Raw genomic sequence first — 26203 nt, 5'->3', positions numbered from 1 at the left:
CCGAGCCGCCAGCCGCGGGCCTGTGAGCCATTAACTCTACCTACATAGGATGCACTTTCCCCTTCTCTCTGTGTGGGTTGGACACAGTCTCAGGCAGGCAGCAAAATGACTAGAGCACCTTTGGGTCTTGGCATCTGTCTGCTTTTGCTCTATTAGAAAGCATGAGGACCTGAGTTTAATCTCCTAGCACCTACATAAAGAAGCCAGAGGCAGCAGGGTGTGCCTGTAATCCGGGCACTGAGGAGGTGGAAACAAGAGGATGCCTGGGGCTCTCTGGCCAGTCAGCTAGCTGAATTGATGAACTCTGGGTACACACACACACACACACACACACACACACACACACACACACACACACGAGCACTCTTCACACCTGAAGTTCATATAAAACATTTCCATCTTGGATTGTTTGTCGGCTCGTCTGTTTGGGCCAGAATGATCACGTGTCTGTTCCTGAACCAACCTGGAGAATATCATGCATTCTCTATCTAAGATCTGGGTTCCTAAACTCCTCTCTGCAGTGAGGCAGTTGGACACCCCAAGCCCACCGCCCCCATAGACCTATAGGACCTACATGACAGCCAAAAGCAGGACTATCCTCCCTCCACCTCTGGTTTACACACGACTGGAGAGATCTCTGAACAAAATCAGAGAGCCGTCTAAAGCACGCAAAAGACAGTAAGCGTGAGGTTACCCTCCAAAGGCTTCTCTGTGCACAATTATAGAGCACACTACTCCACCAGAGGCAGCCCAACAGGGTGCTGCAGCCTCGGACAACCCAAAGGCTGCACCCATCCCAGAGCCGAGCCTGCCAGATCTTTATCTATGGAAGTGTAAGGATTTCCAGGAGGAAGTGAGAGCCAAGAGAACAACCACAGCTCCCAGGTCACTGGGCAAAGCCAATTGTTCCCCGTCCATATGGGATGCTCATTAACCTCATCACACGGAATGAGTGAAGGGGGGAAACTGGAGCTCCAAAGCTTCTACTGCGGCATCTGAGGGAGAAAACAACTTTAAGAATAAACTCCCCTCAAACAAGGAAACATAAAATTTGAAAAAAGAGTCTATCTGAAATGAAATAGTCTTTAATTGCTCCTCCCCTCGCCCCCCCCCCCCGTATCAAGGAACAGAGAAGTAGGAAAATACACTGTCTTTGAATAGAAAAATAAGAGTAATGTTGGAAAAGATCCATTAATTTGGCTTTTTGTTTGTGTGTATCTGGCGGCCTCCAGAGTTTACTCTGTAGACCAGGCTAGCCTGGAACTCACAGAGCTCTCCCTGTTAGTTAGTTGCTTTAAAAAAATTATTTATTTATTATATATAAGTACATTATAGCTGTCTTCAGATACAACAGAAGAGGGCATCAGATCGCATTACACATGGTTGTGAGCCACCATGTGGTTTCTGGGATTTGGACTCAGGACCTGTGGAAGAGCAGTCAGTGCTTTTAACCACTGAGCCATCTCTCCAGCCCTAGTTGCTGTTTTTAACCATCGACCATTAAATTCCTTCTTTCATTCTGTCACCAAGGTTTTTGGTAAGTGTAGTTTTAGTCGATTTTTTCCAATGGGGGGGGGGTAGGGTCCAGGGGAGCAGTCTGTCAAAGCCTTCCTTGCTGTGGGCTGAAATCGATTTAACCTTAGCTGTACATCTGACCCATTCTGCTAGCATCCATTGAGGGTGACTGGTGTTCCTGGCTTCACTGTCATAAGATGACCCTGTCACATGGTCAGCAGCTGTCTTTCTTCCTTTCCACAGGAAGAGGGTGCTTTCAAGATCACTGTCCCCAGAGGCATTAGATGCTGCTTCTTAGCATCTTGGACCTTCCTCTGGTGTCTGTTCAAATGGGTCACTGAGTGACTGAGCTCCCGCTAACAAGAACCCGGAAGCAGAGAGAAATCCTTGGTTTAGCTCTGGCCTTGAGAGCCTTACAACCTTTCTGGCAATCAAGCCCATCAGGAACGTAAGAGGATTCCATCTACTTTGGAGTTGATAAATGGGCCCTAAAGAGCAGAGGACATGAGAATGATACATCTCTTCCGCCTTCCAGAATCCAAAGAGCCCAGCAGTACCAGAGAACAGTGGGAAAGGAGGGAACAGAGAATCTGGTAAAGGCTACATTGTAGAAAGTTCTGGAAGCCAGAGTTCTCTATCTGGCTTAGCTAAGGAGAAAGAAAAAAGGAATGATCCCCATCTCAAAGCAGGATGTGATAGTTAAATTTGCTTTGAACTCTCTTCCCACGGGTGATCCAGCCTCTGGCCACCCGCCAGAGCTCTCTGGATTCTCAAATCAGAGACACATACACACATACCAGCTTAATTTTTAATATATGCCTAACTAGCTCAATGGTTGGGCACTTCTAAACCTCCCCGTGGCTAGCACACACTCCCCTCCGGTGCTCCTGATTTAATATTTGCTAACTCTATATTTTATGTCTGCTGTCCCAGACCCAGTCAGGGGAGAGAGCCCTGTGGCTGCTTACCCTGATTCTTACATTTCAGTGATCCTTTCAGTCTGAACTTTCTGCTTCCCCATCGTGGCGATTCTCTCTGCTCCTCATTTCTTCCCCCCCCCCCCCCCATCCCTTGTCCATGCAATCTAAAAGTCCCGCCTCTGTCTCCCTAACCAGCCATTGGCTGTACAGCAGTTCTTTATTACCAATCAAAGTCGGCTGGGGGCAGGGACCCCCTGCGTCTGGAAGCACGGCTTTTGGGAGCTGAATTAAGACAAAGCATTAGAATCATTTCCCAACAGAAGCCAGCGTGTTCTCCCCATTCCGTCAGATCGCCAACCCAATGAAGGAAAGGGTACAATCTTCACGTCGGTAACGATGGTCTCATCCTGTTCAGCTACTTAGCAGCCACACGATGCTGAGAAAGCCGCATACGTACACTCTCTGACCGTCAAACTGTTTACTCCACGTGTGATCTTGCAGCCCTTGGGAGATTTGAGGCAATCACTGGGCAAATGAATACAGGCTAATTTGATGGATGACGAAAAGCAGCCATGTAAGTGGTTCTCTTCCATCTAGCGCCAATCAGTCGGTCCACCTGACCAACAAAACCGTGAGAAACGATAAAGGTTTAAATGTGTTCGGAGTGTATTGTTTTGCTGTGCCTCGAAGGCAGCTGTTAAGCTGTAGATGAACTCGCAGCTATCGTGTTAGCAGAATTTTCACTGTGCATGGGTGCATGTGTGTGCATGTGTGTGCATGGGTGCATGTGTGTGCATATGCATGCGTTCATGCTCACACAGTGTCCTTGTGGAGCCCGGAAGAAAATAACTTGCAGAAGCTGGTTTCTTCTTTCTACCGTGTAGATTCTGGGAACCTAACTTAAGTCATTGTGCTTGGAAAGAAACACCTTCACCAAATAACCCATCAAACCTGCCCCAGTCTCTCTACTCTTTTGGGCATGAAACTTCTCTGATAACAAAAATCAGCTGGGGTCTACAGAGGTGGCTCGGCACTTAAGAGCTGAGCTCCTTGTCTAGAGGACCCAGGTTTGATTCCCATCACCCACAAGATGGCCCACAACCATTCTCAACTCCAGTTACAGGGGATACAAATCCTCTCCTGGCTCTTCTAGCCTCCTCCAGCACCAGATATGCACAGGCACACATGCAGGAGACGCTCTCATAAAATAGTAATATATTATTTTAAAAGACAAATCACCCAGGTACCTGAGCTCTGGCTGGTGTTTCCCAGTGTCTGTTGGTCAGGAACATCCAGAATCCACTGAAACAGTGCACCTCTGAGGTGGATGGCCATCAAAAGATCCCGCGGCTTCGTCTCAGGGCTGGTTCAACCTTCCTATAATACAAATAGTCTGTGGAAGTGGGCTTTAGGGGTTTACCCTTTGTATGAACCTCTCAGCTAGGTCTCCTTGGGCACATAATGTGGCCCTGGTAAGCTGCAGACATTGAACGTTCAGTGCAACTTTGAAGTGAAACAATGTAATTCGTAAGAAATGGTGCCTGGGTGAGCTGGGAAAACTCATTCTTTATTCCATAGACAGAACTTTGGGGGCTGGATTGAACTCAGACCTCCGGCCATAACCGAGAGCCTCCCCAAGGATCTATAGTCCTCAGCCAGGCTCAGACCACTCCAGATTGGGTTTGAGGTTCAGATTCTGAGTTGGATGTTATCCACGGTAGTCCAGAGGCACAGTTCTCCACTTCGGAGTGAGTGTGAGGACTGGGGGAGATGGTGCTCTAACAAATAGGTCACAAGATTCAGTGATAAATGAGTCTTTACATTTTGTTCACATGTTTTGTAAGTGTGAAAATGCCTATAAATGAAGAATTTTAACACAATTATGAATTATAATAACCCCAAGTTTTAGCCAGGAGTTAAGTCCGATGCTCAGGTGACCCAGAATGACAACAATCTGCCACCTTAAAAATTGCTATGGTGGTTGTTGTGGTCCACACCTGTGACCTCAGTACTTGGGAGGTTGAAGCAGGAGGATCATGAACTTGAGGCCAGCCTGGGCTACATAGAGAGATACTGTCTCCAAAACACACAGACAGCTGCTTGGTTGTACCATGGTACAGGTTCCAAGGACTCGGTGTAAGAATGTTGTCGCTCACCTGACCTAGAAACAAGGTCAAAAGTAAACCTTACAGGCACCATTTCCCAGCTTCCTATATTGCTGTCTATTCATGGTTCCCTGGAAAGTGTTTGAGCTTTGGTAACGATGGCTTGTAGGTATAAGGCTTTCAAGCTTAACTTTGGTTTACGATTATTGGGGAAGGGTCATGTATGCCACAGTACACATAGAGATGTCAGAGAGCAACCGTGTCAAGGTCTCCCCTCTCTCCAGGGACTGAACTCAGGTCACCGGATTTGCCTCATCAGGCAGCAAACACCTTCACCTGGCGAGCCATCTCACCAGCCACCAGACTCTTACTTTTTTGAAGGACTGTCAATAAACCATGTTGCCAGACATGGTGGTGCGTGACCATAATTCTAAGAGGTAGAGTCAGGAAACGGAAAAGCTCAAGGCCAGCCTGCATTACATGAGACCCTATTTCAAAACAATTAAGAGGAAAAAAAAAGAAATCATAAACCGGGGTTGGGGATTTAGCTCAGTGGTAGAGCGCTTGCCTAGCAAGCGCAAGGACCTGGGTTCGGTCCCCAGCTCCGAAAAAAAAAAAGAAAAGAAAAGAAAAGAAAAAGAAATCATAAACCATAAGTCACAGAATTATGATTTAGCATTTTCATACTAAAAGTGTAACATATTCACAACAATCTTCGAAGATTACGTAGGAATATGTGATGCTTTTCTGCTTGGGAAGCAGGTGACTTGGAAGACAGCCTTGGTATTGAGCTCATCAGTGAAGACTTCTCTCCCCATGGAATTGCTTTGTACTGGGCAAGGAAAACCACACCCACCACAATTTCTAGCTTTTCTTTTAGTCCACACCAGTGGTGGACTGGAAAATATTTGGCACCGGATCTCCAAGTGAAAAGGCTCTGTTGTGTGAATACTGGTGAAGCCCATGGTGTAAGCACTCCCAGTGTGGCTGATTTCCAGATGTCAGAGGCTAACACTAAACATAGAGATAGGGAGGGCTGTGGGTAGCCTGTTCTACTCAGGGTTTCTATCATACAGATGCACTAGATGTAATAGCCTCAAGAAAATGATAATTTTGGTATAATTAAGAAATGAAAAAGTTTAATGCTTATGACGTTTTAATTTGTAAGTTTATAAAGAAAAAATTTTAAGCAACAATATATCTTGTTTATTCTTTGCCAATGTTACACATGGATACAATGTATTGTGACCATATCTACTCTCAACTTTCCATTCTTCTTACTCCCCAAATGCCCTCCCACTTTCATGCCCATGACCCCCCCCCTCCTCACTAAATCCAGTTAGCGATGCATGATGTAATGTCGAATGCCCTTGTTAGCTTGTTCTTGTGTGGGTCTTGTTCATACGATCATAGCTTCAGCAAGTTCAAGGGTTTAGCAAGTCACATCCAGAAGACAAGCTTGCACAGCAGATCTCATCCTCCTGGAGCTTTTACATTCTTCTCATCCCCTCTCCTCTGCTGCTCCCTGGGCCTTGAGGAAGTTTTTGAATTTTTGAGACAGGGCGTCACCAAGCCCAGGAGGCTGGTCCCCATCTCGAAATGTGCCTGAAGATGACCCTGAACTCCTGATCCTTTTTCCACCTCACAAGTACCCCCAGGAATGTGCCACCAGGACTGGCTCTAATTTAATTTTAGTGATACTTTATTTTACAAGCAGCTGACCCAATTTTTGGAATTTTAAGGACCAGTTCTCACCAGCCCATAGGCATCAAGTCTACACACCGCCGATCCAAGGTCTACAGAGTTATTTGAAGTTTAAAATGAAGTAAGGTAAATGTGCCCTGGGGTAGGGGGGAGGGCTAGTTAGCTGCATACCTTACTATCTGCCCTTATCAACACACGTTTTGAAAATTTTGGGATTACACAAGAAAAATTTCGTCATAGGGTAGAGATGGCATCACAACCTGTCTGGGGTAAAAGTCAAAGAAAATTACTGGAACCTTCGGGGCGGATGCTGTGTCGGGGTTAGGTGTGGGTGGCTGGGCATTGTTTCACAACTTTCCTGAATCACAGAGGGAAACAAAAAACCAATAACAACAACAGCAACAACCATAAAAAGCACCTTTTTATTGCAAAGAAGGGGGACTTTTTCTGATTCGAACTGTTCATCTTTGCCACTGACCAGATTCACCTGGATGGTTAGGAGTCTTGCTTTGCTTGGCTCTCTGTTGGCCTAAGCTTTAGGTATGGGACATAAAGCATCAGCACCAGGGAAGGCTGTGGAGAGGGCATTTCTGTCTTGCTTCACAGAGAACAGACTTGGGGTCACAAGAAGACAAACAAGACATTGAGGGTACAGAATAGAAGGAGACATTCTCTCTCTCTCTCTCTCTCTCTCTCTCTCTCTCTCTCTCTCTCTCTCTGTGTGTGTGTGTGTGTGTGTGCGCGCATGTTTGCCTGCATGTAAGCACACCTGTGTAGTGCGTGCCCATGGTGGTAGGCATGGAGGCCGATGTCACCACTCTTAGTCACAGTCACTGGAAGCAGGGTCTATCAGTAGAACCCAGATTGCCCCAACATGGTTGGTGTTGATATGCATTTTACTTTCAGAATCCCTGCCCCACCTTCTGAAGCTGGATTATAGAGTGGGCCTCTAGAGTCACCATAGCCTGGATTTGTGTGGGTTCTGGTCCTCAGACGAGACAAGTGCTATAACCACTGACCCATCTTCCCAGCCTCAAGAGACACTGATTTCCCAACAAGGTTAGCAAGGGCTGCCTTAGCAGTGTCTTCTCCAATTCTGCACTGGGATCACCTGCTGTGCCCTTAACCTCACCCCTGCTCTGCTTCTGATTCTAACTACAAAGGCCAAATTCACGTGGCTGCTTGGCGACAGAACCGCAACTACTTCAAACCTTCAGGCTTCTGCTCGGGGATCCTCCCCTCACCATATTTGACCACTGTGCCGGAGAAAGACGTCCAAAATGAAGCAAGAGCTCCCATGCACAGCCGGGGCAGTGCTCTGGAATCTGGACATTAGAACATCTAGGAGGGTTTTTTTGTTTTTGTTTTTTAAATGTTTGATTCTTCTCTCTGGTGGTTTTACCTGAATGTTCTAGAACAAACACTGGAGTGTTTTTTTTTTTGTTCCTCTCTTTTCCCAGGTCCTTTGTAATTATTATATGCAGTCAGAGTTGAGTGTAATTATTATATGCATCAAAAGAATAACAACAATAATAACATTTTCAGACACGGGGTGCACGCTTGTAACCCTAGCTCTCGGAAGGCTGAGGCGGAAAGATTACAAGTTAGAAGCCAGTTAGAGATTACACCACCAAGGCTCGGCTCCACTTAATTAATAAATAAATAAAATTAAAAATTAAAAATTTTGAAGTGGTACAAAAAAGTGAACTGCGTTAGTGAACTGCGTTAGTGAACGAATGCGTGAAGTGGCGGCTTTAACTGTGCGAGGCATCGAAAGGGAACCTGTGCCCATTGTTCTTGTTAACTGGATGCCTGCCTCTGTGAAGAAACATTATCTGAGGAAAAGGAAAGGGAAATGAGCAGGGAGCTCCTCGCCCTGGATTGAAACCCTGAGCCCAATTTAGCCACAACACAGTGACCCAGAAAACACAGCATGTTCTTCCAAACTGCACGGAAACCCCGGTGCCCAGTCAAGCCAGTCTCTCATACTTGCAGTGGGAAAATGTACACTGGGCAGCTCTGTGTGTGTGTGTGTGTGTGTGTGTGTGTGTGTGTGTGTGTGTGTGTGCGCGCGCGCGCGCGCGCAGAGGAATGCTTATCTTCCTTAAGAAGGAAAGTCAACAAATTAAGTACCTATAACAATTTTTAATAAGGCATTGTGAACAAATGTTGACTTTGCTAGTCCACAAATTGTACCTCCTATTGATTGAAACACCAAGACACTGGATGAGTTTGTGCCTGGCATCAATGTTTGCTGTAGATATTGAGTCCATTAGAGAGGCAGAACCAACAGAAAATACACATGGACTATGTATGCTGTGGATGGAGATTGTAGGAAGTGGCTCCTGTAATTACAGAGGCTGAGGTATCTGCTGTCCACAGGCTGGATACCCAAGGGTACCACTATCCACGGGCAAGATGCTATTCAGTCCCCAAAGGCAGTGCAAGCCCCACCCAATTCAGGTTTCACAGTACTTGAGTCCTCGGTGGAAGGAGAAAGGCTTACCCAGCCTGAGGGAGACCACCTGCTCTAGGCATTCCACCAATCCAGATGCTAATCTCGTCTGTAAACACCTTCACAGACATATTTGGATATAAAGTTTTATCACAGTCCAATCAAATGGATACCTAAAATTAACTATCACATCACGGATAAGTGTTTTGCATGAATTTATCTGAGAATACTCTGGAACATAGTTTTTTCCCCCCATAACACAAGCAGACCTAGCAATCCAATGTCCCTTAAGAGCAATGTAAGTTTCACGGGCTTGCAGTGGGGCACCTGACCGGATGCACTCATCGAGAGTCACAGATCTGAACCGTAAGGAGACAGCTCGCACCTACTCTAACTCATACCTCACCGTTTTAGAGAGTGAACGTAAGGGTGGACACGGGCATTACATGGATGCTTGCCGAGGAGACAAAAGGCCAGGGGGACTTCCTTTTCATTTTGCTAAATCACAAACTTCGAGGTCTAAACAAAACAACAAAATTAGTCTCAGTCGTAAGAGCTCTTCTGCAGACATTTCGACCCAGCCTCGATAAAGCTGGAGAGCAGCATAGCCATGGGCTCTGCGTTCTTGGCACAAAATATTCATCTTTGAGAACCAAAAAACAAAAACAAAAACAAAAAAAAAAAACCAAACAATAACATAAAACCAGTAATAGAACTCACATAGGAGAATAGATACCCGTTAAACCTGTGGGGCAAGCTGGCAAGTGGGCTCAGAGGGCCGCCAAGGCTTGAGTTTGATACTTAGGAGAGCACATAGTGGAAAAGAACAGACTCAGGCAGTTTATTCTCCCCGGGCCCTCCATGGCGCCTGAATGCCCTTCACACCAATATAAACAAAGGTCGTGTTACTTTTATTGTGTTGTATTTATTGTGTTGATAATAGTTAACAAAAATTACTTATTTTCCATTTGCCAGACACCGGCGTGACACAGGGGGCCTATGCAGTCTTCAGTTCCCTTTGTCTAGCCTCAGGGTTTCCTGTTCTTTTCAGTGTTTCCAGATCCTAAGGGGTGCTTGATTAAAGAGACAAAACCGGAATAAAGATGAACGGGTAGGTTGAGTGCGTTGAGCCGCACGGAAGTTTCAACGTCCTTCGCACCTACAGCCGGAGAAAACGCGGGCTGTTTGTCTCTTAAGTGCCTCGGGAGTTAATGACAGCCTGGAGCCACTTGTCTTGGCTCAAGTGAACTACATGATAATTAAAATTCCAGGAGCTCTGCCAATTTGCTGTTGAATGGAGTCATAATTAAAATCCAAATGATCTTAGCTTACACCTAGAAATCATATTAAAAATTAACAGAAAGGCACCAGGGATGCAGCTCAGTGGGTAGAGCACTCGCCTGGGCCACACCGAGCCCTGGGTTCAGTACAGCGTACACCAGATGTAGCATTGTTTACTGTTAATCCAGAAGTGAGGAAGTGAAGGCAGAGATCGGGAATTCAAGGTCACCCTTAGCTACAAAGTGAGTTCAAGCCACCCTGGAATATGTGGGATACCACCTCCCCCCATCAGAAAGATTATTATTGATTCCTGATCATTTTACTGAGGTTAGCAATGATCACCAGTCTCATGTGGCTTTTATTGATACCAAATCCGGGTATCGGGGACCAGTGTAGTGGTGCACACCGGTTCGTGACTCCCAGAACCACGCTCAGGAAAGTCATGCCACGGACAGCGGGAAACCGGCCATGGGAGAGGATTCACACTCTGCAGATGAGAAACTTCTGTAGATCAAGGGCCCCCCACTCCCCAGAGCCCGCCATTAAACATTTGCCAGCATGGTACTGCCCGCATCATAGTTTGCACAAGATCCATCCTCCAGGTAGCAGCATTCTTATTGGGAAAGAAACCACACACACCATCCTTCCAGAGTCAGCAGCTTCCTCTGCGTTACTGAATTGACAGTTTTCCTTTCTCTCCCACCCGTGCCTTGATGGTGTGCAGAAAGTTACCATGCACTGAAGTCAAGTGAGTGGATTTCCACCTCAGGACAGGCAGTTCCTCCCCCAACCCCACACCAGGGAGCTTCTTCCTCTGGGTTCTGAAAGGAAACGGTTAGATGTATGAGAAATCACTCACTATGTTTGAACTGAGGCCCAATTGAACTCATTGTAAAAAGTGTGTCCCTATATGAAGCGTGGGTTCAGGGTTCCCCAACCTTAAAGAAATAGGAAAGAAGGCCATCCCGGCAAAGTGAAATGAACCAGGCCTGAAAAGACAAATGTCACACGTCACATGCTTGCTCTCATAGCAGAATCTAGACTAAAGCTATCTATAGATGACATGAAGAGAAGGGATGCTACTGAGGGAAAGAAGAGATCAATGGGAAGAAGACGTTCTTGTTATTCTTATTGGATGAAACAGGTGGAGTGACAGGTCTCCTGGAGTGCATCCTCTTTTTGCTTATTTAGCGTATTTACTTCAAATTTTTCGCTCTCATTTATTTAGTGCGTGTGTGCGTGTGTGCGTATGTACATGTGTGTGTGATATCAGAGGGCCAAGGAATGCCACGAAGCCACAGCATTCAACAGACCTCACCGGAGAGACTTACGAGAGTGAGGGGGGAATGATTTGCTGTGTGTCGTCTGGCTGCTCTGAACTCCATTAGCCAGCCTCACGGCCATTATTCTTAGACTCTTACCCCATGGTGTCTTCTCCTCCCTCTATTTTCCTTTCTCTCCTGTGGTCTCTTCAGACCCCCAAATCCAGGAACCCCGAGCCTCACCTATGTCTCTTCTGCCCATCTATTGGCTGCCAGCATCTTTACTTGACCAACAGTTTTAGATTAAGCCCAAGGAAACATTGTGCTTGCAGATTCTCTCATTCCTGGGAGCAACTACGCCTTGGAGCCCCAAAGATCAAACCCCAACTGGCTACCTGTGAGCTGGGATGGAAAAGGAAAGGGGCAGGCCATTATGGCTTGGGCTTTATAAAGGCTACATAGTACATGCACGTAGGGAAAATAGGAGACTCTTGGCAACAGTGAAATGTGTCACATCTGGTGGCTGAGTCACTGAGGGTAGGCTGGGGAAGCACCTGGTTCTGGAATGTGGGCGGTCAGGGGGAGGGTCTCCTACTCCCAGACTGTACACGGAACGCAGCCATCTTAAAGCATATGGCTAGAGAGAAACAACGGAGGAGAGGCCAAGGTAGAAGCAGGAAGGCCCACGAGAAGGTCTTTGTAATAATCCCTGGACCACTGTGCTCAACATGAGGATAGTGCTGGGTGCCCGGTCGGCTCACAGAGGATGGCTGGCTATGGATTTCCACTGCAGTGTAGGTGGGACCCAAGGGACACGGTGTTCTTTGTGTTTCAGGACACCAACTGGTTACAGCTCTCGAAAGTCAGACAAGATCATCTTTCAAATCTAAAATTCTGTCCCGTCAGCCTTCTCCCCTAGGCCATTCCGCCACGGTCTCCCATTCTGCTTGTTGAAAACAGTTCGTGTATTTCAGCCTTCCATCTGAACCTACTCTCTCAGCTTCCTTGCCTGTGGGTGGGAAGCAGCACTTTGCCATCTTTTCCCGTGTGGCCCAGGCCGGTGTCTTAAAGCATCTCCTTTCATTTCAGGCCCACATCCCGGTCTGTGCTCCCAGCATTCTGTTCTGTGCCGATCCCTGGTTCCTACCGACTTTGTATCTCGTCATCTTCTGTCCAGGGGATACTCACAGCACCTTTTCTCTACCTCCAGCGTCTTCCTTCGAGCCCAGCCCATTTGTCAAGCTTGTGTCTCGTTATTCCCCCTTAAGTCCCCATCTTACTAAGTAGCCCAGGTTAGCCTGGAGTTCACAACCTTTTTGCCCCAGCCTTCTGTTCACTGGGATAACAGGCTCATACGAACCTGTGAATCTTCATGCATCAATCGTTAACTGATCCTACCTCCTTCTCCGTAACCTTGTCCTGTTCAGAGTTCCTCTGCCCTTTATGGTTCAGTATAAGGTGGGAGATGATGGAAAAAGGAAAATACTACAAGTTCAAATCCCAGTCCCTCCATGTTCTACTGTGTGATCTTGCGAGTTCATTCATACCAAAGAATTAAGAATGTTAGGTTTTGGGGCTGGGGATTTAGCTCAGTGGTAGAGCGCTTACCTAGGAAGCACAAGGCCCTGGGTTCGGTCCCCAGCTCCGAAAAAAAGAACCAAAAAAAAAAAAAAAAAAAGAATGTTAGGTTTTACTTCACAGAGCTGGGTGAGCATTCAAAGCCCGTGGCTACAAAGACACACTTCCTCCTTCCCTGTCTGCTACACCATGTCTAGAGTTCCACTAACTGCAGTTTTGATTTTTTTCTGCCTTGCCATATTTTGATAAATTTTTACTTCTAAACACATATTTAAACACACTTATCATCAGTGGTAATAATAATAACAATATATGAGACCACACCAGACAAGTTAGAATACAAGGTTATGGACAATTTCCGTGGTAATCATAGACTTGAATGTGCATCAAACTCACTTCCAGGAGTGCCAACCTTTTGGCATGGTGACATGGCACTGTGTTCTATAATAAATGTGTTGGGCTGCATTTATAGCTGTGCTGAGATGTACAAGTCCCATGGGTTGCAGGTTGGACACACATGAACTTATATTGTAGTGCTAATTATATATATACACACATATATACATATATACATATACACATATATATACATATATACATATACACATATATATACACATATATACATATATACATATATACATATATATACACACAAATATATACATATATATGGCTGAGAATGTGGCTCAGTGGTAGGACACTTGCCTCACCCCATAAGGTCTTGATTTTAAGTAAATAAATAAGAGAGTTGGCTTGGCATTTTATTCAAACGCTGGACAGCAGAAAGGAATAGCTATGGCTCTCTGGTAATGTCTAACCAGCTTCTATACCACCGTCTCAAGCCAGTCCTGTTTGTCTATTTCCTACTCTTAGCTTTTACCTCTGGGGTATTTTAAAGCACGCCTTAGAGATCACACTGTTTTACCCACAGGTGATCCTGTGGGCGTCCTTACTGTAAGGACTGAGAGTGCCAGTGTTTTCATGACAAACAGCACAGACTTACACAACAGACGGTTGTTTTTCTTGTAGATCTGGAAGCCAGAAATCCAGATCAAAGTGCTATCAGGGTTAGTGTTATGATTTCGGTAGGAAATATCCCTTACAGGCTGTGTGAGCACTGCTTCCAAGCTGGAGCAACTATTTTGGGGATGCTGTGGAACCCTTGGGAAGAAGAGACTACTCAGGTAAGCACAGAGGCAAGCCTATAAGGTTATCTCAGGACCCTGGTTTCCACTGCTCAATTTCCTTCAGCAAATCCTACCGGGGTGCGCCACCACAACCGGCCACTGCTCAATTTCCTAGTCGGCCACAATGTTAACAGCCTCTAATACACAATAATAACAATAATAACAATACTTTGTAACATGTATTTTTATGTATATCTGTGTATGGGTATGCGCATATGAATGGAGGCAACTGCTGGAATTAGGGGTATTTTCAGGCTATCTGATACAGGTGATGGGGACAAAACTCAAGGTCCCTCAGGAGCTGCACAGGTCCTTAACCATTGTGTCATCCTCCAGACCCATAAATAAAATAACTTTAAAGAGAAAGAGAAACACAGATTCCTAGCCCTACCTCTTGGTGCTGCAGCTCTTTGAGGGCCACGATATACCCCGCAGAAAACTGACAGTGTAGCATGGTGATCACCTCAGCAGGGTAGACTACCAGGACGGAAGTCTCTGGAACCCGTGGGATTGAATGGGATTCGTTGATGGACCAGCGCCAGCTCCACCATTTTTGTTCATTAATTTAGAGAAGTCGCTGTCATCGCTACCAATTCTTTTCCCACAAATTTCGACTTGCCCTCATCCCCAATTTTATCAGCTCTTAAAACTTTGACTCTCTGGCCTTCCTTGTCAGTCAAGGCTTCCTGATAGGATTCAGCTGTCCACGTCTTGTGTTCTTCATGCAATTTCCACCGATAACCATTCTTCCCTAGACAGTTTTAGCTGCTGTTAATCTTTTTTTTTTTTTTTTTTTTTTTTTGGTGCTATTTTTACCAGTAACATTATTACTTTGACAAAAGACCGAAAACTTGGATTTACTTCATTACATAGCCATGAGGGGGAAAAAAAAACCCCAAAATGTTATGTATGTGTCTAAGAGCGATGGGGCAGGAGGGGGGTGGACACACACAAGGACCACGGAAACAGACCCAGGAAGAAGTTACAGCTGTGAAGATCCTGTTTGCTAAGCTCCCAGGACCAAATGCCTTGGGGGTCAAAGGGCACACTTAAAACAATATGGGCTCTACAACAGGGCGGCCCAGAGAGGGCTGGACAAATAGTTCAGAGCTTTAAATCCTGGGAAGTTAAACACACAGCTGTCATCTTGCCTCTTCTACCCCTCCCCACACCCTTTTATAGCTTTTTATTTCTTGTCTGCTCTCTCCAGCTCTCTCCATTGCCCACAATGCATCCTTAGCAGAGGTGACCTCCCGTTTGAATTTTACTCTCGACTGGACTGTTGTGCATTGGTTTAATCTTAAAGTGCCCCCTTTGTGATCGCTACTCTCCTAAGTTAGGCAGCGTGGAACAAATCACAACTCTGAGATTCTGACCCACCACTCTCTGGGGGTCCGGGGGGATGGGTGTAGGTGGGTGGACCGAGCCCAATGCAGCAATTCTGAACTGCTGTGCAGCCTCTCAATCTGTCTACCGAATCGGAGCTCGAGAAGTTTTATTTTTTGCCAGCTTTCCCTAGGAAGAGCCTGCTGCACACCCACACACTTAGCCAGCGAGGGAAGAAGAAAGGCTGTGGGAGCATGAATCACAGAAGCAGCCGCCGGAAGCTCCCCTATCAGCCTGGGTCTTCTAGTCCAGTCTCCTGCGTGAGGGAGGCTGGAGGAAGGCAGGAGGAGAGGGACTGCAAACAGCGGCCTGAGGGAGAGGTGGCACTGAGGATGTCAGGGGAGAGACCCTGAAGACACTGGAGGAGGCGTCAGAGACTCCGCCCAGCTGCGCGGCTAGGCGTGGCAAGCAGAGGAGAGAGCAATCTCTAGGCTGTGTTTAGCTAACGTCTTCAAAGGCTTGAGGAAGCATCCCGCTGTAAACTGTGTGGCTACAGTGCTCAGACCCAAGGGTTAGCGGGAAGGAAACAGAGGAGGCTGAAGTGATGGGAGCAAAAACAGATTGTTTGTCTGTTTAAAAAAGGAAGGATAGAGAGAGTACGGCAGCATGAAGGGAGAGAAGGGAACAAAGGCCCAGAGTTTCTCAAACTCGGAGGCAGGGGTAGTAGGTACCACCCAGGGAGTGTTGTGACAGGTCCTGGGCCCCAGCAGAGGCTGATTTAGTTGGGATGGGTGGGTTCTATGACTCCAGATTTGCTTAAGCACGCTAGTGGAACGCCAATATATGCTGGAGTAGGAACCCACAGGGTTGCATCCCTAAAGACTGGGAAAAGAGATGGAGAAGGTATAACCTCCCTGCGACTTCTATGTTCTGCCACTACAGTCGAGAGGGGCATTGGGTCTGACTGTCCTCTGGTGTCTCTGTGGCAAGTTCTGAGGGTCAGCGCAAAGCACTGGGTTCTAGTGTGAGTCAGGTCTATGGTCACTCTGTGACCTTGAACACTCAAGACCAAGGAGCCCAAGTCCCTGGATCTGCTGTGTGCTGGCCTAACTTCTCTCAGGGTCTCAGTCCCCACCACAGCCACCAGTGAAAACCAGTGATGTTGATCTACAGCTCTGAAACATCCCCAACCTCTACTTTCATTAAAATAGCCCAGTCACTTCTAGTTCAACAGATTTTTTCCCCCATGAATTATTTAGACGGGGGAGTTGGATGTTGAAAATACAATGTTCATGGTTTTCTCATTAGGAAGCTGTTAGCTGTAAATCTCTCTCTCTCTCTCTCTCTCTCTCTCTCTCTCTCCCTCTCTCCCTCCCTCCCACCTTCCCTCCCTCCCCTCTTTCCTCTCCCCTTCCCTCCCTCTCTCCTGCTGTCTTTACAAAGCCTGATTTCTGCAGGGTTTGAGGGATAAACACAGCCCATATAAAAATCTCTAAAACATGTCACATAAAAATAAAGAACGTAAGGAACACTTAGCTTATAACAGAAATGCTATGGAAGAGGAGTGCATTTAAGAGTTCCACGGCGGTGAGCACATCTCCCAGCCTCACAGGCTTTGCTCCTAGCCATAGCACCGAACCTCTGCCTAAGGAAAACAGACAATTTGAGTGTAAGGATCCCGGGTCTGGAGAACTGACAGACCCAGAAACAAAGAAAAAATGAGTATATGAGCAAGGGTCAGAGCCCAGATTTTCAACTAGCTTTCTCCCTGACTTAAAAAAAAATTATGGCATTTATTGACTTATTTATTTTGTGCACGTGCACATGGTGTACACATGCCACGGTGGAGTTCAGAGGTCAACTTCTGGGAGTCTGTTTTTTCTTTCAACCACCTGGGTCCCAAGTATCAAACTCACGTTGTCAAGTCTGGCGCGGAGAGCCTTTACCCACTAAGCCATCTCACCGGCCTCTCTCCTTGATTTAACCATCAGACTATGATGATGCCCAGGTTTCTCCTGCATCATCATGGATGTCACCACAACCCAGACAATGTGGGCCTTCTGAAGATGGGAGTGTGAAGTGAAGAAGAGTAAACCCAGTGGTGTCCGGAACCTGTGATACCACTCTGGCAGAGGAGTACTTACAAAGAGCAGATGTGTGTACGTGTCTGGTGAGTATAGAGACAGCTCAGTCAGTAAAGCATTTGTCTCACAAATTCAAATCCAGGAACACCTATCAGGAAGCAGGTCAAGTTGGCATATGTTTGTAATCCCAGTGACAGAGAAACGGGAGGCAGAGACGGGAGATTCCAATAAGCTTGCCAGCCAGCTAACCTAACCTAACCTACTTGGCAAAGTTGCAGGCCAATGAGAGACACATAGAAGTCCGGAGAGTGGGTGCAGAGGCGGGGTTTGAACTCTGATCTCTCCTTGTTAAATGCAGTATGATTGTTCTTGGTGTAGGGACAAAGTAAGAATGTCAGAGAAACACCTCCTCCCACAGACTGCCCATGGGCACCCAAACTTCACCAACACTCCTATGTGTCTACATCCAAAAGGGAGGCTTTGGCTCCAGGCACCCTTGTTTCTGATTTGGAATCCCACACACAGGAAAAGCAAACTCAAGGCCAAGAGGGTAGGCAGAAGGCTAGGCCAAGCTGGGAGAGCACGGGTGCCAGCACAGCAGAAATACAGAGAAAGGCAACAGCGTTTCTAGACTATAATCAGTCACATTCTCTTTGTTAGGAATAGCGACCTCTGATCTTCTGTTTGAATAGGATTTCTTTGGTGTGTATGGGTAGGGGTGGGGGTGGAATATTCTGTTTCTAGCCCTCCTAATGATAAGGTCACAATGCTCACAAGGTGACCAGAGGAAGTCTCTCTGTGACACAGGTGGCTCTGTCCAATCTTAACCTCCACTAATTCACAATCCCGTGTTCTAGTGACATTCGAGGGATAAGGATCTCTTGCCCAAATCTAAGCACTAATACCAGGGACATGATACCATCAGCCACCAGTTCCCAGGGTCCCACGGCTTGTCATAGGCAGTTTTTGGAATGCTGTACCAAGACAAAAATGCCACTGCAGGCAGCCTCGCTGGCTGCTGGCAACTACACCAGGCAAATCCCTGGAGATTCAGAGAAATGAGGAAGGGGAGGGAAGGGAAAATGCAAACTGTTGCTTCACTGGGAGGAACCTGTGCACATGGTCAAGGCTAGGGAAGAGGGGATCTGGACCAGGGCTTTCTTCAACTTTCACTCATTGCCCATTCTGCCTCAGTGAGTCTGGGCTGGAGCTTCAATTCTGCATTTCTAGAGTCACCTGTCCAGAGAGCCTACTGCAAGGACCAAGAGTAAACCTTTCCACACAGAATCCTGGCTGGTTTCAGGAGGGTGATTTCCTAAATTCTCCATGTTCATTTGTGCTGTTCCCTAAAGACCTAGGGGGTGGGGGGCAGAGAGACAGAGAGACAGAGACAGAAAGAGGGAGGGGGCACTCTCACCCACCCCAAATCTAGCAACCGGCTCTTTGCCTCAGGATGTAAAAACTCAGGTTTTAAATAAAGTCACACTCTGAAACATTGGTGTCATTGTTGAGAAAGTGGCTGACACTGTAAACCAGTGACAAATATTCCCACAAATCAAACGGCATTGATTCACTGCTCTCAAGCTTGCAAAAAGAGGTATCCTCTGTTTAAGACTAATCCTAAGAAAAAAAGTCACGACATTCTTTTTACTATTTAACTCAGAGAGAATTCAAAAAAGTTAAATGACATTTCTACAATAAAGTTTCCAATCCTGCCCCTTAGACAGGAATAGAGAATCTCAGCATTTCTATCTACAAAAAGAAAAGAAAAAAAGAAGGGGATATTGGTGCTGGATTTTTCTGATTCCAGTAACTATAAATATAACAAGACAGCAAAACAGAGAAAAGTACTTCTCATTAAAGAACCAATTTCCGATGAAAGTCATGTTTCATAATTATCAAACATATTCTGGTTTCTTGGTTTGGTTTTGGTTCTTGTTTTCTGAGACAGTGTCTCTCTCTGTGTAGCCCTGGCTGTCTTGGAACTCCCTTTATAGACCAGGCTGCCTTGAACTCACAGAGATCCACCTGCCTGTGCCTCCGAAATTCGGGAATTAAAGGCATGCGCCACCACCTCCCAGCCACATTATTTTCTTTTGTTATTTGTTTTGTTTTCTTGGCTTTATTTCTTTATTTTCTTTTACATGCATATGTGTGAGCCTTTGCCAGTGTACTCTGTGTATGTGAGTGTGTGTGTGTGTGTGTGCGCCTGTGTGTGTATGTGTGTGTATGTGTGTGTATATGAGTGTGTGTGCATGCATGTGTGTATATGAGTGTGTGCATGCGTGTGTGTATATGAGTGTGTGTGCATGCGTGTGTGTGTATGTGTGTGTGTGCATGCGTGTGTGTGTGTGTGTGCATGCGTGTGTGTGTATGTGTGTGTGTGTATGTGTGTGTGTGTGTGTGTGTGTGTGTGTGAAGCCCTGGGAGCCCAGAAGAGGGCATTGTATCCTTTAGAGCTGGAGTTACAGATGGTTGTGCACCTCCAACGGGTGCTGGGAATGACACTCAGGTGCTCTAACACAGCTGCCAGTGCTCTTAACTGCGGAACCATCCCTCCAGCTGCTTTGTATTACTTTAACTGAATATGCACCAATAATCATTGTGATACCCGAACCCGGAGAAAATTCTCTAACTCTGAGGAGCTCCAGGACATTGTGCTTAATAACGATGATGTTCTACAGGGTAGAAAATTCCACTATCAATCTAGCCAGAAGAATGACATGAAATCCAAGAAGAACTTATCCGATTTCTAATGATATCAAATCACTCGATTAAATATTAGGTAATTATTTTGCACAGCATTCTACTGTGTAGCCCCAGGTAGACCTTAAACTCGGGAAGCTGCTTTTGCTCTCTGAGTGCTGAGATTATAGGCATGTGTCCACCATATTTAACTTAAAATCTTTATTCTAAACTATCTATCTAAAAGTATTATTCCAACTATTAGTATTTTTAACCTAGCATTTTATTGATTTTTTTCGTGAATTTCCCATCATGCACCCCATCCCACCCATCCCCCCATGCCCTTGCACCTGCCCTCTGCCCTTGCAATCTCCTCCTCAGGAAAGAAAGAGGCTGTGGAAACTGATGTAAACCACACATCTTACTTGCAAACATTCATTGCAATGAGTCATTGGTCTGTTTGCAGGCCTCTGGCTCCTGCTACACTGTCAATACTGGATCCTCACCAGGACTCCTCTTGGATATCCTGTTGTTGCCCTGTGTCATGGAGATTCTGTGGATGTTGGGGTGAGTCAACTCATAACCCTGGATCAGCTACCTGGGTTGGTAGATGATTTGGTCAGCCCACCAGCTCTCCTCCACCCCCACCACCAGGGAGAGCTCTCCAGCACTACCCTGGCTAGCTCACCCAGTTGAAGGTGGCAAGGGACAGGTCCTGCTTTCCTGCTCTCATGCCCTTGAGGCCAACTCACCCACGCCCCTGCCACCAGGGTCGTCTCTGCTGTGCTGTTCAGGAAAGGTGCAACTCTCCCAAGTGCTGCAGTCTGTGAGGGGCGAGGACTGTCCTCCTGCTCTCATGCTTTAGTAGACTGCTTGCCTCAGATGCAGGATTCTCTGGGTTCCGTGGCTGTACTGCTTACTGGGTGTGAGAAGTCAAACCTAGAATCAGAACATCCGGGGGTAGAGGGAGGCAGGAAGATAGAGAATTCAAGGTCATTCTCAGCAACTCATCATCTCAGAGGCCGGCCTGGCCCACAGACAGACAGACAGACAGACAGACAGACAGACAGACAGATTTCCTATAATTACAATTCTGTTTTGCCTTCCTGAGACTCTACCCACCTCTTTAGGCACCCAGCAAATGACTGTGAATCAGAGAGACTTCCTTCTAGGTTTATCCCAGGCGTGTTCTGTTGAGGTAAGGGATTTGCCTTGTATCCATCACCCTGGGCTGCCCCAGGACCTTCTTATAAATATCAGATAAAGTTCTACACGTGAAATAGTTTCTAATCATAAAAGTCATAATCTAAAGATAAAGTTCTATATTCTGCATGTATTTGTCTGTTGTGTGTGTTACTGGGCGGGTAGCCATGAAGGCACACCCATGCCTGGATGCTCATCTGACGTTTCCACAGAACGGAGCAACTACTGAACCACAGGAAGGTGGCTACTGATGGAATCACCAGGGGTGACGGTGGAGATTGACAAAGAGGACGGGCGAGTAGTTCTGGCTGGAGAGAATGGTTTCGAATAAAACCACAGCTCAGGTTTTTGACATTTGATTTTTTTTTAACTATTCTATACAAAGTCTGTTTCAAAACCTATTGAATATGAGCTGGAGAAATGGCTCAGAAGTTAAGAGCACTATCTGCTCTTTCAGAAGACCAGGTTTTACTCCCAGCACCCACATGACAGCTTGAAGCTATCTGTAACTCCAGTTCTAGAAGATCCAGGGTCCACTTCTGGATTCCACGGACACCAGATATACACATGGTGCACATACACACATGTGGGTGAAAACACCCATACACATAAAATAAAACCAATTCAAAAAAATTAAATCATTGAATAGATTTTCATAGACAGTGTTTCCCGCCCCCCCCCTCTCTGGATGAAGAATAAAAGGTAAAGATAAAAAGTGTTTGAGTCCTTGCTGTCCCAAAGACACTAGCAAGTTTTCTCTAGGCTAAAATATCCAACAACAACGGTTCTTAAACTTTAACCTTTGCCAAAAGTTCCTGAGGGACTTACTAAAACACAGACTGGACCTCTATAATTTCTGCCTCAGCGGGTCTGGGGAAAACCCCCAAGAATTTGCCTCTCTAACAAGATCCCAAAGTTCTAGATACACTGAGCCTGTGCATCTCTGTCCTAAACCCTAGGGTGCTAGTTTAGTACCTTGCTTGATTTGTTTGTTTGTTTATTTGTTTGTTTGTTTTGGTTAGTTGGTTTTTTTGTTTTGTTTTTCAAGATTGGGTGTCTCTCTGTAACCTTGGCTGTCCTGGAACTCGACCTGTAGATCAGGCTGGCCTCGAACTTGTAGAGATCTGCCCGCCTTCTGTCTCCCAAGTGCTGGGACTAAAGGCATGAGCCCCACTCAACGTAATACCTTGCTTTAAGCACCTGCACTGTGGGGGGGGGGGTTGGGGATTTAGCTCAGTGGTAGAGCGCTTGCCTAGCAAGCTCAAGGCCCTGGGTTCGGTCCCCAGCTCTGAAAAAAAAAAAAAAAGAGAGAGAGAGAGAAGAAGCACCTGCACTGTGCTGGGCTCTGTGCAGGAGATACCAGGATGGGAGAGCCGCAGTTTGTACGCTTGATGTCAGATCTTTATAAATGTCACCTTTAATGCTACCAATTCCGTAAAGCATTTCTCCTCAACCCACGCCCCCCACAATTCCAACAAATACCCCGTGTTAGTTGCTGTGACAGCATACCAAAAGAAAGAGCTTATTTTGGCTTATGGTTCCAAAGGGCTACATATCCGTAATGGCGGAGAAGCCACGTGGTCAGGAAATGGAAGCCGAGTGATCACATCGTAACTGCACACCGGAAGCAGAAAGAGGGAGAACTGGAGGTGGGGCCGGGCTATAACCCCTCAAAGCCCGTCCCCAGGGATAGACTTCCTCCAGTAAGGTTTAGCCTTCTGAAGTTTCCACAGCTTCCCCAAAACAGGAGATCAAGTGTTCAAATGAGTCTATGGGGAGTAGTTCTCACCGTAAAAATAGCGCGCTCTGAATTCAAACAATTGGGTTTCGGTCTCACTGCGTCTGAGGCACTCCTTACCACCTCACAGGATATTCTGGGCTTACATCCTCGGCTGATTTTGAGCTCTATCTTTCCCCAGAATTTTCAATTGCATGCAGTATTCAACACACATCAGATAATTAAACAATTCTTTAATTCTAAAGAGTTATTCCTAAGTCAGAGTCTATTCTATGAAAAGCATTTAAGTCTCCAAACTCACAGTGTGAAAAGGAGGCTGGGGCAGAGAGAAAGGTGGATGGGAGGAAATCGGAAACAGAGACAAGCAGTTCCAGAGTTCAGCTATAACAGGCTTGGATGTAATTACAGGTTTGCTGGGATCATAATCAGCTAGTAAGGATCATAGAAATTTCTGGATTTAGTCATTTGTTTCATTTTCCTTTATTTCTCAAGTATCCTACATGCCAGCAGGTTCCCTTGGGCTGTATCTCAAATCCTCCTTGAAATGAAACTTGGCATCTGATACAGATTCCTCCCTCAGAAAACATTCATAACGTGTTAACAAAAGAAATCACTTACCGGAGATGGCTTTTTGTTGTTTTGTTTTGTTATTGATTTTTTTTTTTTTTTTTTTTTTAGCAGAGAAGACACAACAAACTTACCAAATTCCTCCCTAGACTGACAGCCTGAAATGGAGAGTTACTACTTTTAGTGTTGCTACGGCAAAATATCTCACAGGAAAAAAAAAAGAAAAAAAAAAACGCATGGAAAGGAAATTTTGGCTTATCATGTCAGATGATCCCAGCCCATTTAGGCAAGGGGAGACCAAGCACAGTGGCTCTCACACCATGACAGCAAGAGCGTGTGGCAGAGGGTCTGTCTGCATCTGGCAGGGGCCATGAAGCAGAGGGAGCTCGTCCAGTTCCTTGTGAGGGTCTTCTGACAGACACACTCCACCTTCTAAGGATCCCATAGCCTCCTAAAATATTATCCCACTCTGGGAAACGCGAGCCAGTGGGAGACATTTCAGACTCAAACTCCAACAGAGAGAGGTTTCCCGAAGATGATGGATTTACTCAGAAATGAACACTGTGGTGGGAATACACATGGGTATATCCAATGAAGGGAAGGAAGACAAAAGCTTTTAAAGGTAAAAGTGGAAAACGTTACATAAGATTCTTTTTTTGAAACAATTATCTTGGGCCTCAAAGATCAATAGCAAGGTGGCTGTGAGCCAAGGCCAGATGGGAACTTACTGGGCGTGTGCCCTGGCAGAGGTATTCTCGTTGTTTGTAGTGGTCTTTGTGCAAGGCTGTGGCCCTGGAAGGCTTTTGTTGCAGTTTGCAGGGCAGATGCATACGAGTTCCTATCTGTCACAAACTCTTGGCTTTGTGCCTTTCCTTATTCTTGTTCTGTTTGACTCCACTTTGTTCTAACAGCTTTCACAAAGCATCTTGGCTTCCACTGTGGTCAGCCGCCTAGATGCACTAGATGAACAGTCTTCAAAGTTGCAGTCAGTACTTCCTCCCATCTCAGAGTTATCAGATGGGTCCTCCTCCCTGTACAATGGAAACCCACCCTTTAACGTGGCCATGGTGGTGAGCGGCTAATCAAGTTCCTTTAGGACTTCCCCCAGCATCCCTTCCCCTCTGGGTAATAGTTGTCTTTGTACACAGTCCCCCCACGAGAAGATTTAGAGCTGGCCCTGAGCAATAGACTGAGGAAAGTCAACTGTGATGTCTGGAGAGAGTGCAGGGCAGCCTTGGGATTCCCTCTCTGCTCTCCTGGTACAGCTACCTGCTGGAGGGGATGACCAGCTATCTTGAGATCACCATGAGAAATCTCACTGCTAAGCACTGGGTCTACATGAGGAAAGAGTGAGAGGCCCAGCCAACCCTCGCTCTTCAGTCCAGGCATCCAACCCAGTGACTTCGGCCAAGACCTCAGAGATGGTGTGGGGCAGGGCATCTCACTGGGCTCTGGACAAATCCCAGTTTCCTGGGCAATTTCTGTTTCCAGAAGTCACTAAAATTTGCCAAGACTTACTGTTTAACAACAGATACCAAGGACATACCCAGCAGACAGCTCACTGGACACAGGAGAAGCCAAAACTCTGACTCTGGAGGCTGTTGGCCCAGAGTGCCCCTTGGAAAATGTTGCTGATGTTGTGAATTTCCAAAGCATGTCTAGGAAGCCAGACTAAAGACCACCCCCCACCTGGTGGTCCTTCAGAGCCTTCTCTAAACTTCCACTACGCCTTGAGGCAAGTCAAACTCCCTGCTGAGAGTCCCTGCTGAGTCCTACAGCCCCTGGAATGGAACCTAATGCCTTCCTGTGTTTCATGACTTACCTGCCTGGTTTGTAGCCCCGTTCTAGATCCTTCCCTCCTGGGTGTCACCGTGCCTCAGCCATCCTGGCTCTCTTAGTTCCTTCAACACACCAAACTTGGTCTTTGCAGAGCCTTTGCTCACACCGTGCCCTCGCCGGCACACTCTCTCCACTTCCAAGCAGGCTTTCTTCCCATTCTATTGGCCTCTCAGCTTACAAGACACCTTCTGTGAGACGTTTTTTTCCGAGACCCTCTGCAACCAGGCCTATCTCAGCCCCTGAGATTTTTTGCAACAGTCATTATTGTGTTTTTGCCGTGCGTTATCTTATCAAGACCACCAGAACGTAAGCTCTGAAGAGTCAGGGCTGCGATGGTTAGAAGGCAAAATGAAACTGATAGGGTCATATGTTGGGTGCTTGGCTGTCAGACAGCAGGGAAGGACTTGAATCCTGGCGACTCTGGCTTCCTCGGTGGATGACTCCACAGATGAGTGAAAATTTAACTAGACCGTTGGGAGGTGCTGGGCAGTTTCAGATGTCCGGACTAGCTGGAGAACGTAGGCTATTCTGGTGTATTCTTCCTGGCTGTATCTTACCCTGGCTCCTCCCCATCTGCCCCTCCTCTCTGCTTCATTGCCGTCATGAAGCGAGCCGTCCTACCACAGTCTCCCTCCACGATGCTCAGCAACATCATAGCCAGCTAGGAACCAGCCAGCTAGGAAGTGAAACCTCAGAAACCATGGGCCCAAACCAACCCTTCCTCCTTTGATGTCCTTGGATATTTTTCCAG

At 46.4% G+C, this 26203-nt stretch overlaps 1 long non-coding RNA gene across 1 annotated transcript; it reads right to left on the bottom strand.

Moving 5' to 3' along the window:
- Positions 1-1068: 1068 nt before the first annotated feature.
- LOC120097394 (uncharacterized) lies at positions 1069-25865 on the bottom strand. The gene is made up of 4 exons (XR_015640203.1): positions 25436-25865; positions 20858-21044; positions 3683-3812; positions 1069-3051 (listed from the first exon to the last, which is right to left on the bottom strand). It is a non-coding gene; the product is annotated as an uncharacterized LOC120097394 (long non-coding RNA).
- Positions 25866-26203: the final 338 nt, after the last annotated feature.

The sequence above is a fragment of the Rattus norvegicus genome, chromosome 16, assembly GCF_021556685.1.
Source record: "Rattus norvegicus strain SHRSP/BbbUtx chromosome 16, alternate assembly SHRSP_T2T, whole genome shotgun sequence".
Lineage (NCBI taxonomy): Eukaryota > Metazoa > Chordata > Mammalia > Rodentia > Muridae > Rattus > Rattus norvegicus.
This window is presented reverse-complemented; position numbering and strand designations above follow the sequence as displayed.